Here is an 11,803-nt window from a genome sequence, read left to right on the forward strand (position 1 = left end):
GGGCCTCTCTGCTACCTCCTACACCTGTGTATTTCACTGAGCTTGGCTGTTTAACTTAACTCCACTCCAGGTAAAGTTGAGAACTTCTCCCACAAACAGACCTTCAGATTCTCCAGTAGGGGTGTGTGTTTGGGAGAGGAGGGTCTCCCTTTCCCACTTCCGCAGTTGAGGCACTCACAGTATTTGGGGTGTCTCCCAGGTCCTGTGGGTGCAGTTCCCTTCCTTCAGAGGGTCTGTGGGTCCTCCTGAATTGTTTTCTTAATTTCATTTTGGGTGATTTGCTGTTTGGTTGTTTAAGTACAGAAATATAAGTGACTTTCCTTCCTCTTTATTTTTTATATTTTATTTTTGGTAGAGACAGCTTCTTGCTTTGTTGCTCATGCTGTTCTTGAACTGTTAACCTCAAACAATTCTCCCACCTTAGCCTCCCTAGTGTTGGGATTATAGGCGTCAGCCACCATGTCTAGCCGTGAGATGTTCTTAAATAATTCTTTCAGAATTATTTTCTGGGTCTTTCAGTGGCATTCTACATATGCCATTATGTCATCTGAAAGCAGAGATAATTTTTTACTTTCAATTCTTGTTTTTTTTTTCTGCTTATTTCTTTTTCTAGGCTAAATGCTCTGCCTAGGTCTTCCAATAATATTTGCAATTGAAGATGTGAAAGTATGCATCCTTGGTTTTTCCCTGATATTACAGAAAATACCTCTCATTATTCAGATTTTATATGAGGTTAGCTATGGGAGTTTCACAGATGGTCTTTACTATGTTGAGGTAGTTTCCTTCTATTTATAGTTCATCGAGTTTTTGTCATGAAAGGGTGTGGAGTTTTGTGAAGTAATTTTTCTGGAGCCAGGTCCTTAGTGCTTTGCATCTGGATGAGCCACTCTGCTCTACACCAACCCATACCATGTCTATTACATGCCTGGCTTTAGATAGGAAGGGATACCTTGTGTACGCCACGGGTCACTCTTCCAGACCCACAACAGTAGTAACCTGCATGAGGAGGGAGGGGAACAGAAGAGGCCCTCTGTAGATGTTGACTGGGATGGAGGTATCTCTGCCACCCTGGACCCAGACATGGGCAACGTGTTTAGGGACAGGAGGGGAATGGGCCAGAATCAGAAGCAATAGAAGTAGGGGACTGGCTCAGGCTCCTGTGGGTAATTTGGGGTGACAGTTATAGGGAGTCATCCCATTTGTCCCAGAGTTGGTGGCTGTGTTGATGAATCTCTCAAAAAAGTCAATTCCTTTCTCACTCTGACCACCACCTGCTGATAGCCCCTCTTCCTTTAGATTAATCAGGCCTCAATCAGGCATTAATCCTTTACGACCCCCAAAATGTAGGAGACCAGCTGGACTTCTATGAATGGCCCCAAAGTTTCTATTAATGGGTTTTAGATGAAGGAAAGGGGGTGAAATGGTTCTTTCATGCAAATCAGCCCCCTCCCCATATCTCCCAAGCCCTTAGTAGAACCTCACCCCAGACAGTCACTTGAATACATTTCCCAAGTGGGGTGGAGAAGGCCAGGCTGGCTGCAGTCAGCTTTCCTGTGAGGACACAGCCACTGATCCAGTGAGCAGATGAAACAAGGTCACAACAGGGGCTGGCTTCCCAGCTGTCATCATCTGCAGACTGCTCCAGGACAAACCCATAGCACCCAGTGCTACCTCAGTTCGAGACCCATTGAGTCCTTCAGTTTCTCCATACCTTTGTCTATTTCCTTTTTCACCAAAGATAGGACTATGGGGGACCTTGTTAAGATGCATCTGCAGTTATTGCTCTGAACACAGTTCCTGTACCATGACATGCCTGTCTGGTCCACTCTGCTAATTTTAGTAAAGTCCTGGGATCTTGGCCTCACTGAAGGAGATTCCCTGACAAACATCAGAGCCCTGAAGTTTCATCTGTCATTGGATAGAAGGAGAGCCAGTCTGAGCTCTTCTAACCTTACATGTTATTTATGCCCTCCTGGCTGAAGCCATTCTGTGTGGGGACTGAAGAGTCCCATTGTATCTTGTTGTGACAGGACATGAGGTCCCAGGTCCGGATCTCAGGCTGTAGCAATTTCTAGGAAGGCCCTGAGTCTGCAAACTTAAAGGATAATGGAGAGAATTAGGGAAGTGAGTAGGGATCATTGATTGGGGATCATATCACATATATTTAGTGCCAATTGACATGCTCACTTGAGGGTAGCTGTCTTGGAGAAGCTCTGTCTTTGAGGTTAAGCACCTAGACCTGTCATCAGGAAGGGCAGGCCTGCCCCAGCTCTGCTTCTTTCAAGCAGTGAACCCCGTGTGGAGTTTCCAGAAAAATGCAGGGCATCTAGTTGTTTGTATTTCTTTTTTTTTTTTTTGAGGCGGAGTCTCGCTCTGTCGCCCGGACTGGAGTGCAGTGGCCAGATCTCAGCTCACTGCAAGCTCCGCCTCCCGGGTTTACGCCATTCTCCTGCCTCAGCCTCCCGAGTAGCTGGGACTACAGGCGCCCGCCACCTCGCCCGGCTAGATTTGTATTTTTAGTAGAGATGGGGTTTCACCGTGTTAGCCAGGATGGTCTCGATCTCCTGACCTCGTGATCCGCCCGTCTCGGCCTCCCAAAGTGCTGGGATTACAGGCTTGAGCCACCGCGCCCGGCCTGTTGTTTGTATTTCAATTGAACAATATTGTGTGGGAGATACACATACTGATTATCATTGTTTTTACTGAATTCAAATGTAACTGTCCTCCAGTGTTTATATCACGTTGGTGCACAGGTCCTTGTGGGTTTTGCCATTACTTTTATTTGTAAAACCTGCAATTACTTGTGCACCAATTTAATATTTGATAAATTTTAGAACCTTACCTCCAGGCCACAAACACTATCTCTTCACTCAGGGCCTACTGCCTGAAAAGCAATAATAAAGCTTGTCGGGATTAAATGAGGGCATACCCTCAGGAATTAAAAAGCTGTTGACTGATAGTAAGATTGCAGTTGTTCTAAATCTTAATGCAACTAATCAAATGCTCTGGGATACAGCAACAGTGGTGCTAAGAGGAAAGTTTATAGCGTTAAATACCTACATCAGAAAGTCTGAAAGAGCACAAATAGACAATCTAAGGTCACACCTCACAGAACTGGAGAAATCACAACAATTCAAACCCAAACCCAGGAAAAGAAAAGAAATAACGAAGGTCAGAGCAGAACTAAATGAAATCAAAATAAAAAAAATACAAAAGATAAATGAAACAAAAAGCTGGTCCTTTGAAAAGATAAATAAAATTGGCAGACCATTAGTGAGATTAACCAAGAAAAGAGAAGATCCACATAAGCTCAATTAGAAATGAAATGGGAGATATTATTATTGATACCACAAAAATACAAAAGATTATTAAAGGCTACTATGAACTCCTTTATGTACATAAACTAGAATCTTAAAGGAGATAGATGAACTCCTGGAAATATACAACACTATTAGGTTAAACCAGGAAGATGTAGAAACTCTAAATAGACCAATAACAAGCCGCTAGATTGAAATGGTAATTTAAAAAATTGCAAACAACAAAAAATTCAGGACCAGATGGATTCACAGCTGAATTCTATTAGATATTCAAAGAAGAACTGGTACCAATCCTATTGACACTATTTAGCAAGATAGAGAAAAAGGGAATCCTTTCTAAATCGTTCTGTGAAGCCAGTATCACTCTAATACCAAAACCAGGGAGGACATCACAGAAAAATAAACTACAGACCAATATTCCTGATGAACCTAGATGCAAAAATCCTCAACAAAACACTAGCTACCCAAATCCAACAGCTGTCATAAAGACAATCCACCATGATCAAGTTGTTTTTATACCAGAAATGCAGAGATGGTTTAATATCCACCAGTTGATAAATGTGATACACCACATAAACAGAATTAAAACCCAAAGTCACATAATTATCTCAATAGATGCAGAAAAGGCATCTGACAAAATCCAGCATCCTTTATGATTCAAACCCTCAGCAAAATCGGCATAGAAGGGACCATACCTTATGGCAACAAAAGTTATCTATGGCAAACCCACAGTCAACATTATACTCAATGGGGGAAAGTTAAAAGCATTTCCCCTGAGAAATGGAACAAGAAAAAGATGCCCACTTTCTCCACTTTTATTCAACATAGTACTGGAAGTCTTAACCAGAACAATCAGACAAGAGAAAGAAATCAGGGGTATCCAAATTGATAAGAAGGAAGTCAAACTGTCACTGTTTGCTGATAATATGATTGTATACCTAGAAAACCCTGAAGACTCACCCTAAAAGCTTCTAGAACTAGTGAAATAATTCAGCAAGTTTTTGGGTACAAAATTAAGGGACACAAATCAGTAGCAGTGCTATAGAACAACAGCAACCAAGCTGAGAATCAAAGCAAGAATTCAACCCGTTTTACAATAGCTGCCAAAAAACAAAACTTAGAAATATACCTAACCAAGAAAGTGAAAGACCTCTACAAGGAAAACTGCAAAACATTGCTGAAAGAAATCACAGATGACACAAATGGAAATACATTTTATGCTCACAGATGTATAGAATGAGTATTGTGAAAATGACCATACTGCCAAAACAATCTACAAGTTTAATGCAATTTCCATCAGAATACATCCATCATTCTTCACAGAGCTTCGTAGAACTAAAATTCATATGGAACCAACAAAGAGCCCACATAGCCGAAACAAGTCTATGCAAAAATAACAAATCTGAAAGCATCACATTACCTGACTTCAAACTATACTATAAAGCCATAATGACCAAACAGCATGGTACTGGTGTAAAAATAGGCACATAGACAAATGTAACAGAATAGAGAATGCAGAAATGGAGCAAAATAGTTAGAGCCAACTGATCTTTGACAAAGCAAACAAAAACATACAGTGGGAAAAGGACATGCTATTCAACAAATGGTGCTGAGATAATAGGCAAGCCACATGTAAAAGAATGAAAATGGATCCTCATCTCTCATCTTATACAAAACTAACAAAAGATTGGTCAAAGACTTAAATCTAAGACCTGAAACCTTAGAAATTCTAGAAGATAACATTGAAAAAAACCCTCTAGACATTAGCTTAAGCAAACACTTTATAACCAAGAATCCAACATCAAATGCATTAAAAACAAAGATAAATAGATGGGACTGAATTAAATGAAATAGCTGCTGCAGAGCAAAATAAACAATCAGCAGAGTTAACTGACAACCCACAGAGTGAAAGAAAATCTTCACAATCTATACATCTAATAAAGTATTAATATCCAGAATCTGCAAAGAATTCAAATTAATCAGCAATAAAAAAACAAATGATCCCATCAAAAAGTGGGCAAAGGACATGAATAGACAATTCTCAAAAGAAGATATGGCTGACAAGCATACGGAAAAAATGCTCAAGATCACTAATGATTAGGGAAATGAAAATCAAAGCCACATGCAATACCACCTTACTCCCTCAAGAATGGGCATAATAAAAAAAATGAAAACAATTGATGTTGGCATGGATGTGGTGAAAAGGGAACACTTTTACACTATTGCTGGGAATGTAAACTAGTACAACCACTATGGAAAAGAGTGTGGAGATTCATTAAAGAACTAAAAGCAGATCTACCATTTGATCCAACAATCTCACTACTAGGTATCTACCAAGGGGAAAAGAAGTTATTACATGAAAAAGATAGTTGAACACTCATGTTTATAGCAGCACATTTGCAATTGCAAAAACATAGAACCAACCCAAATGCCCATCAATCAACAAGTGGATAAAGCAAATGTGATATATATATATATATATACACAGACATACATACTGTGGACTACTACTCAGCCATAAAAAGGAATGAAATAATGGCATTAACAGAAACCTGGATGGAATTGGAGACTATTATTGTAAGTGAATTAACTCAGGAATGAAAAAGCAAACATCGTATGTTTTCACTCGTAAATGGGAGCTAAGCTATGAGGACACAAAGACATAAGAATGACACAACGGACTTTGGGGACTCAGGAGAAAGGGTGGGATGGGGTGAGGGATAAAAGACTACACATTGGGTGCAGTGTTCCCTGCTTGGGTGATGAGTGCACCAAAATCCCAGAAATCACAACTAAAAAACTTATTTATGTAGCAAAACACCATCTGTTCCCCAAAAATCTATTGAAATAAAAAATTTAAAAAACACTAAAAGCCTTAAAAGCCAAAATAAAATAATAAATATAAAAATGTAAAAAAGATGAGAAACTCTCCCATTATAGAGAGAATCAGAGGCAAGAGATGAAGAAGCAGGAATCCAGACAAGCCCTCACTGACTCTTGTCATCTTAGATGAACATCACCCGTAGAGTTTGATTTGATGGACAACAAATTCAAACATTAAAATAAATAAGTAAATAAACAGAATCAGAAAAAAAGTCCTAGGACCCTCCAAGGTTGTAATGAGCCCTCTGCAGAATGGGATGCAATTCAGCAACAACAGGGAGAATCTCAAAAGAAGCGTGCAGAGTGAAAGAAGCTCGAACAAATGGGAAGATAGTGTTTGATAACACTAGTGAGTTTCAGAAAATGGAAACCATACAGTAGTGGCAAAGGCAGTTTCCCGGCTGCCCAGGCGGGCATTCGGGGAGCGAAGGAGATGACAAAGTGTCCTGAAGAGCTGCTGTGGTTGGTCACAGGTTGTATAGCTCAGTGGTGGTGATATTTTCAACGATCCAGAAAAATGTCAAAATGGGCCTAATTTAAGGCTATAAATTCAGCTGGTTTACTAGGTGTGCATTTTTCCTTTATAAAAGGAGTTTTGTTAAGAAAACCAATAGGCTCAGGAGAAAAGAAACACAGGGACTCACAATGAGGAGCAGGGAGAGGAAGACACAGCCCCGGAAACTCCTGGAATTGGGGGAAGGAGAATAATGAATACATGGGTTCCCCATCAGAGATGGGTCTGAGATGACACAACTGGACCTGCCACCTGAGCCCAGGACTTCAGTGTAGAGACCCTGTGTCCCAAGTTAAGGGAGAGGGACATTCTGTTTCCTGGATTCCCTGTTTCTGACTCTGAGGACAGAAGGGGAGGAGGAGCCGCCACTCCCAGGCAGGGCTCTGGATGCCCCTGGGACCATGAAGGAAGCAGCAGCCACGGAAGCCACATACCAGGCCTGAACAGCAGCTACCGTGCCCTCACCCTCCTGGAAGAGGAGGAAGTGGGTTCTTGTCTCAGTTCCCTCCGGGCCTGGAGCACTGTGTGAGCACTCAGGCTGCTGTCATAGGACTGGCAGTAATAATCAGCCTCATCCTCAGTCTGGAGCCCAGTGATGGCCAGGGAGGCTGAGGTACCAGACTTGGAGCCAGAGAATCGGTCAGAAATCCCTGAGGGTCGCTTATTATTGTCATAGATGAGGAGTTTGGGGGCCGTTCCTGGAAGCTGCTGGTACCAGTGTACATAATAACCACCAATGTTGGAGCTGCTCCCAGTGCAGGAGATGGTGACCTTCTGCCCGGGCGCCCCAGACACTGAGGGCGGCTGTGTCAGCACAGACTGGGCCCAGGACCCTGGAAGTTGGAGAGACACAGGAATCATGATTCTGCTTCTAGAGACAAGAGGAGAAACCAGTCATTCACGGACTTCCCAGGACCCCTCCCCTGGACCTGTATCCAGTCACCTGTGCAGTGAATGACAAGGGTGAGGAGGAGAGGAGACCAGGCCATGCTGGAGATTGTCCTGAGTGCTGCCTCCTGTGCCCACAGCTGAAGCAGAGCTTCCCCAAATCTCTCCCTGCCCCTCTTCATACTCTGAGAGTGGGAGGGTCCATCCATGCAAATCAGACCCCCAGCTTTCTAATCCCACCCTGGGTCCTGGGTCAGGCCTCTATGCCTGAGGATGTCAAGGGGTGGCAGGGGTGGGGTTGTGTGGTCCCAGGGGGTGGTGAGGACACAGCTGTGAGCCCTGAGCAGAGGACACTAGACAGCGCAGGTGGCTGGTTCTGCTCTGATCACCCCCAGTCTTCTCAGGAATGGTCCCCAAGCGCCCCCTGGTGTCCAGACCAAGACAAACCGTTGTAAGACAAGGTGACCAGAACCTCCAGAGACACCTCTGCCTCCCCGCTGTTCTGTCCACTGCCCCCTCTCAGGGCCAGGCCAGGAGGTGCTTGTGACTTCTCCCTGTGATCTCAGGGCAGTTCTCCCACTTTACTGGGCTCCTCACAAGTGAATCTGTCTGTAGCGTTCTCACTGTTTATTACAGAGAACTCAGGTGGTGACTACACAATGTCCTCATAGGACAGGATCAAACCCAGACCAGGGACCAACTTTGATGGACTCACTTTCCCACGTGTGGGGACACCATGTCCTCTCATGTGGCTCCTCCCTGGTGGCCAGAGCTCTCCTTCCTCTGTGGATCCTGCCGGGCTGAGTAGAAGGGAAGCTCTTCCCTCTAGGATGCCCAGGGCACATTCCCAGAGGGTTATTCTGGTCAATCTTCACTCTCTACTTCCCTAGAATTGCAGTCATAGTCATCTGGATCTTGTGACCGCGCTGAGCCTTGCCTCACACATAGGACACGGCTGCCCATGACCCCCTCCCTGCCCAGGAATGCCCTTTCTGGTGGATGCCCCATCAGCTCTTAGGGTGAGGGCAGAGTGAGGAGCAGGTCCACAGCTACCTCTCCCAGGTCAGCCCCATCTTGGGTCCAGTATAATGTGGCCCATGTGATAAGAGATAGGTCTCTGTCAAATAGTTACTGAGCACGTATCTTTTGCTGAGCATAGAGGGCAGCGCTGGAAATGCCATGTTAATCTAGACAGCCTAATCCCTACCTTGTGCAGCTAACCCTGATGAAAACGCAGGCATAGAAGGAGCACAGGAGTCCTCAATTCCACCCCCTTAATCCCTGGGGCAGAGACCAGAGAAGTCCCTGCTGCACTCCAGGGTCTGAGAAGAGATCTCGACGTGGTGGGATCACAGGGGAAGAAGGAAGAAGGGAGTACAGGAGAACCAAGGGCATATGGGCATGACCTGAAGATTCCTGGGGTTCAGGGGAAGATGTAGGGAAGTCCACCAAGTAGATACAGATAAATAACATCAGATAAATAACAGGATATAGGAGAAGTGGGTTCCTAGGAAAGAGCAATTGTGATTGAGAAAGACACCATGGCAGGGCAATTCTTCAGAAATCCAAGAAGATGCACTTTTGTTCCCCAAGTCCAGGAGCTTGTTCCCTGGATGGGCCTGATCTGCTGGGGCTACTGGAGAGGAAGGCAGGAAGGAGCCACGTGTCAGTAGGAGAGTCATGGAGATAGGGAGAACGTTGGCAGAAAAAGAGGAGACTCCACGTTGGGAGAGCCTGGATGGGAGGGGTGCGATGGGAATGTCCACATGTACAGGTATATTTCTAGATATTTCATATAAATGGGATCATGTTAATTTTTAGATTGCTGTGAGAGAAGAAGACAAATTCAAACTATCTTGCTATTTTTCTAAAAGACAGTACATCTTCAGCAAAGAAAATTTGCTTCACAGGTGCTATCCTGGTGGACTATAAGCACTGTGTTTTTAAAAGGCTGTTTTACATTTCTTTTACCATCATACTGCTTTTTTTTTCAGAAATATATATACAAATTAAAATTGTTGACATAAGTTAATACTACATTCTTGTGAAAGTTATGCACTTAACTTTTTGACACGTATACTCTGGACCTTTCAGAGGTCATTCGTTGAGAAGACCAAGAACATTCACTACCTAATGTATTCGTGCTGTAGTTTCTGAGGAGTAAACTCTTGAATCTCTGGAATTAATTTTCTTAGATCTTGGAGTAACTCCTAAGAGGTAATGAAACTTTTCTTGCTAACCCTCTATTTATTTAAGAACCCTCCCATCTTTCTTTTTTGTGACAATGGGCTGTAGATACATGGTTGGCATCATTAGCTGCTGAGTGGAAATGAGCCATGACAGGGAATGAGAACAGAAGAGTGAATATAGAATTTTGGAAATCAAATAGCTCTAGACCTGAGAAAACAACATGAAATTACTTAATAGAGACAGCACTTTGTAGAAGGACACTGAGAAGGAGAATCTAAGGTTTGAGTAAACTAGGAGGGTTCAGTTATGGCTTTAATAGTTGGCTTTGTGTCCTGAAGGGGCAGGGTCACGGCTGAGTCAAAGCCAGGTTGCTGCTGATCCCAGACCCTGGGACCAGGACTGAGGGAAGACTCTCAGCAGTGACATGGTTGACCTGGTGGAGCAGCGCCTTGAGATGAGAGCAGAAGGAGGCTCCCTGTGCAGTGTGTGGACAGAGGGGGAGGTGCAGGTGCTGTCCCCTGAGTCTGGTCCTCACTTGAAAGAGGGGCAGATGGAGGACCGGTGCTGAGGTGATGGTGATCAGTGGCTTCTATTGTGGCTTCTTGAACTTCTTTCCCTTTCTTTTTTCTCCTCTGAGCTTAGGAGGCCAACATGAGGGCGTTTATCTGCTTCTTGTCTCTCCTGAAGCTGCCTGATTCTCCTATCAATGCCTCCTTGATGAGCATGGATGTGTCTTGGCTCGGAATTGATCTGTAAAAAGAATATCAGAAAGGCCAGAGAGCCCAAGATGGAGATTTGTGCACAGGTCAGAGACTCTCTTGCTTATGTCTCTGCCCAGCTGTCAGTTTTCACAAGACAACACCCATCACGAACTGAAGATGAGGGTGGAGGGTGCAGGGATTCACACAGTGTGGCTACTTAGGCAGAGATCCTGGTCTTTTTCCTTTTCCTGTCATGTCTGGACCCCAGATCTCCTGGCCATGAGTTCAGCATGTAAGTGTCCCCAGCTGCAATGTTGGGGACAGGCAGTGTGTGGCCCAAACCCATAAGATAAGCTGCCTGGTTGCCATGACGCTGTCCTGGGAGATGGCATGAATGATTTAGTCCGGTTGTTTTGAAGGCTGAGATTCCTCACCAGTGGGTCAGGGAGGGCAGATCTTTCTCATTCTGGAACTTTTTTGAAGTGGGGATGTCATATGTAAAACTGGAGAGTCATTTTATTTCCAAATAGGAATTCAGCCAGGGGACAGGAGAGGTTATGGAGAACTAACATGTTACATATCTCAGAGATAAGTTTTCATCTCCCTGTTGCCACGTGGAGAGGAGAAAGGCCTGTGATGCCTTTGAACAAGGCTGGGGAACTGTTGTCTAAGTTTCCATCGTGACAATGAGCTCCAGCCTTCCTGCAGCCCCCTTGCACTTGAAGGACACCCCAGCAGTGTGATCACTGCGCCCCACTCAGGTCCTAAGGCCCGCCTTGCCCTCTCCCCTCCCCCAGGCTTCAGTCCCTCCTCCCCAGACACCGGTGCTGAATCTGACCACTCTCTCCCGGTGACCAGAGCTGGTCCCATGGCCTTCACACTGTCCATCTTCGCTGAAGCATCTGGAGTTTTCCTCACAAACTTACCTTAGATTCTGTGTCCTCCTTGTCCAACCCTCTAAATGGCTCCTCTACCCTCCCCCACCCAAGCTCTCTTCTCCTCACTGTGCGATGCCACTTTATCACCTCAATATTTTAACTTGATTCTCTTTTCCACAAGTCGGTATCAGCTAGAATATTCTGGGATTATCTATCAGCCTTCATCCATTTTGGTATCAGTGCTGGGCTCTGCTACGAGGGCATAAGTCTTTTTTTTCTTTTCTTTTCTTTTTTTTTTTTTTGAGGCGGAGTCTCGCTCTGTCGCCCGGACTGGAGTGCAGGTGGCCAGATCTTAGCTCACTGCAAGCTCCGCCTCCCAGGTTTACGCCATTCTCCTGCCTCAGCCTCCCGAGTAGCTGGGACTACAGGCGC

General features: G+C 44.5%; 1 gene segment (V, D, J or C); it reads right to left on the reverse strand.

Annotated features, from left to right (window-relative positions):
• The window catches only part of LOC105521983, a 659,966-nt gene extending 652,212 nt beyond the window's left edge, over positions 1-7,754 (reverse strand). Inside the window, exon 1 of the V gene segment in view lies at positions 7,728-7,754.
• Between the last annotated feature and the right edge of the window lie 4,049 nt (positions 7,755-11,803).

The sequence above is a fragment of the Colobus angolensis genome, unplaced genomic scaffold (genome assembly GCF_000951035.1).
Source record: "Colobus angolensis palliatus isolate OR3802 unplaced genomic scaffold, Cang.pa_1.0 Scaffold415, whole genome shotgun sequence".
NCBI lineage: Eukaryota > Metazoa > Chordata > Mammalia > Primates > Cercopithecidae > Colobus > Colobus angolensis.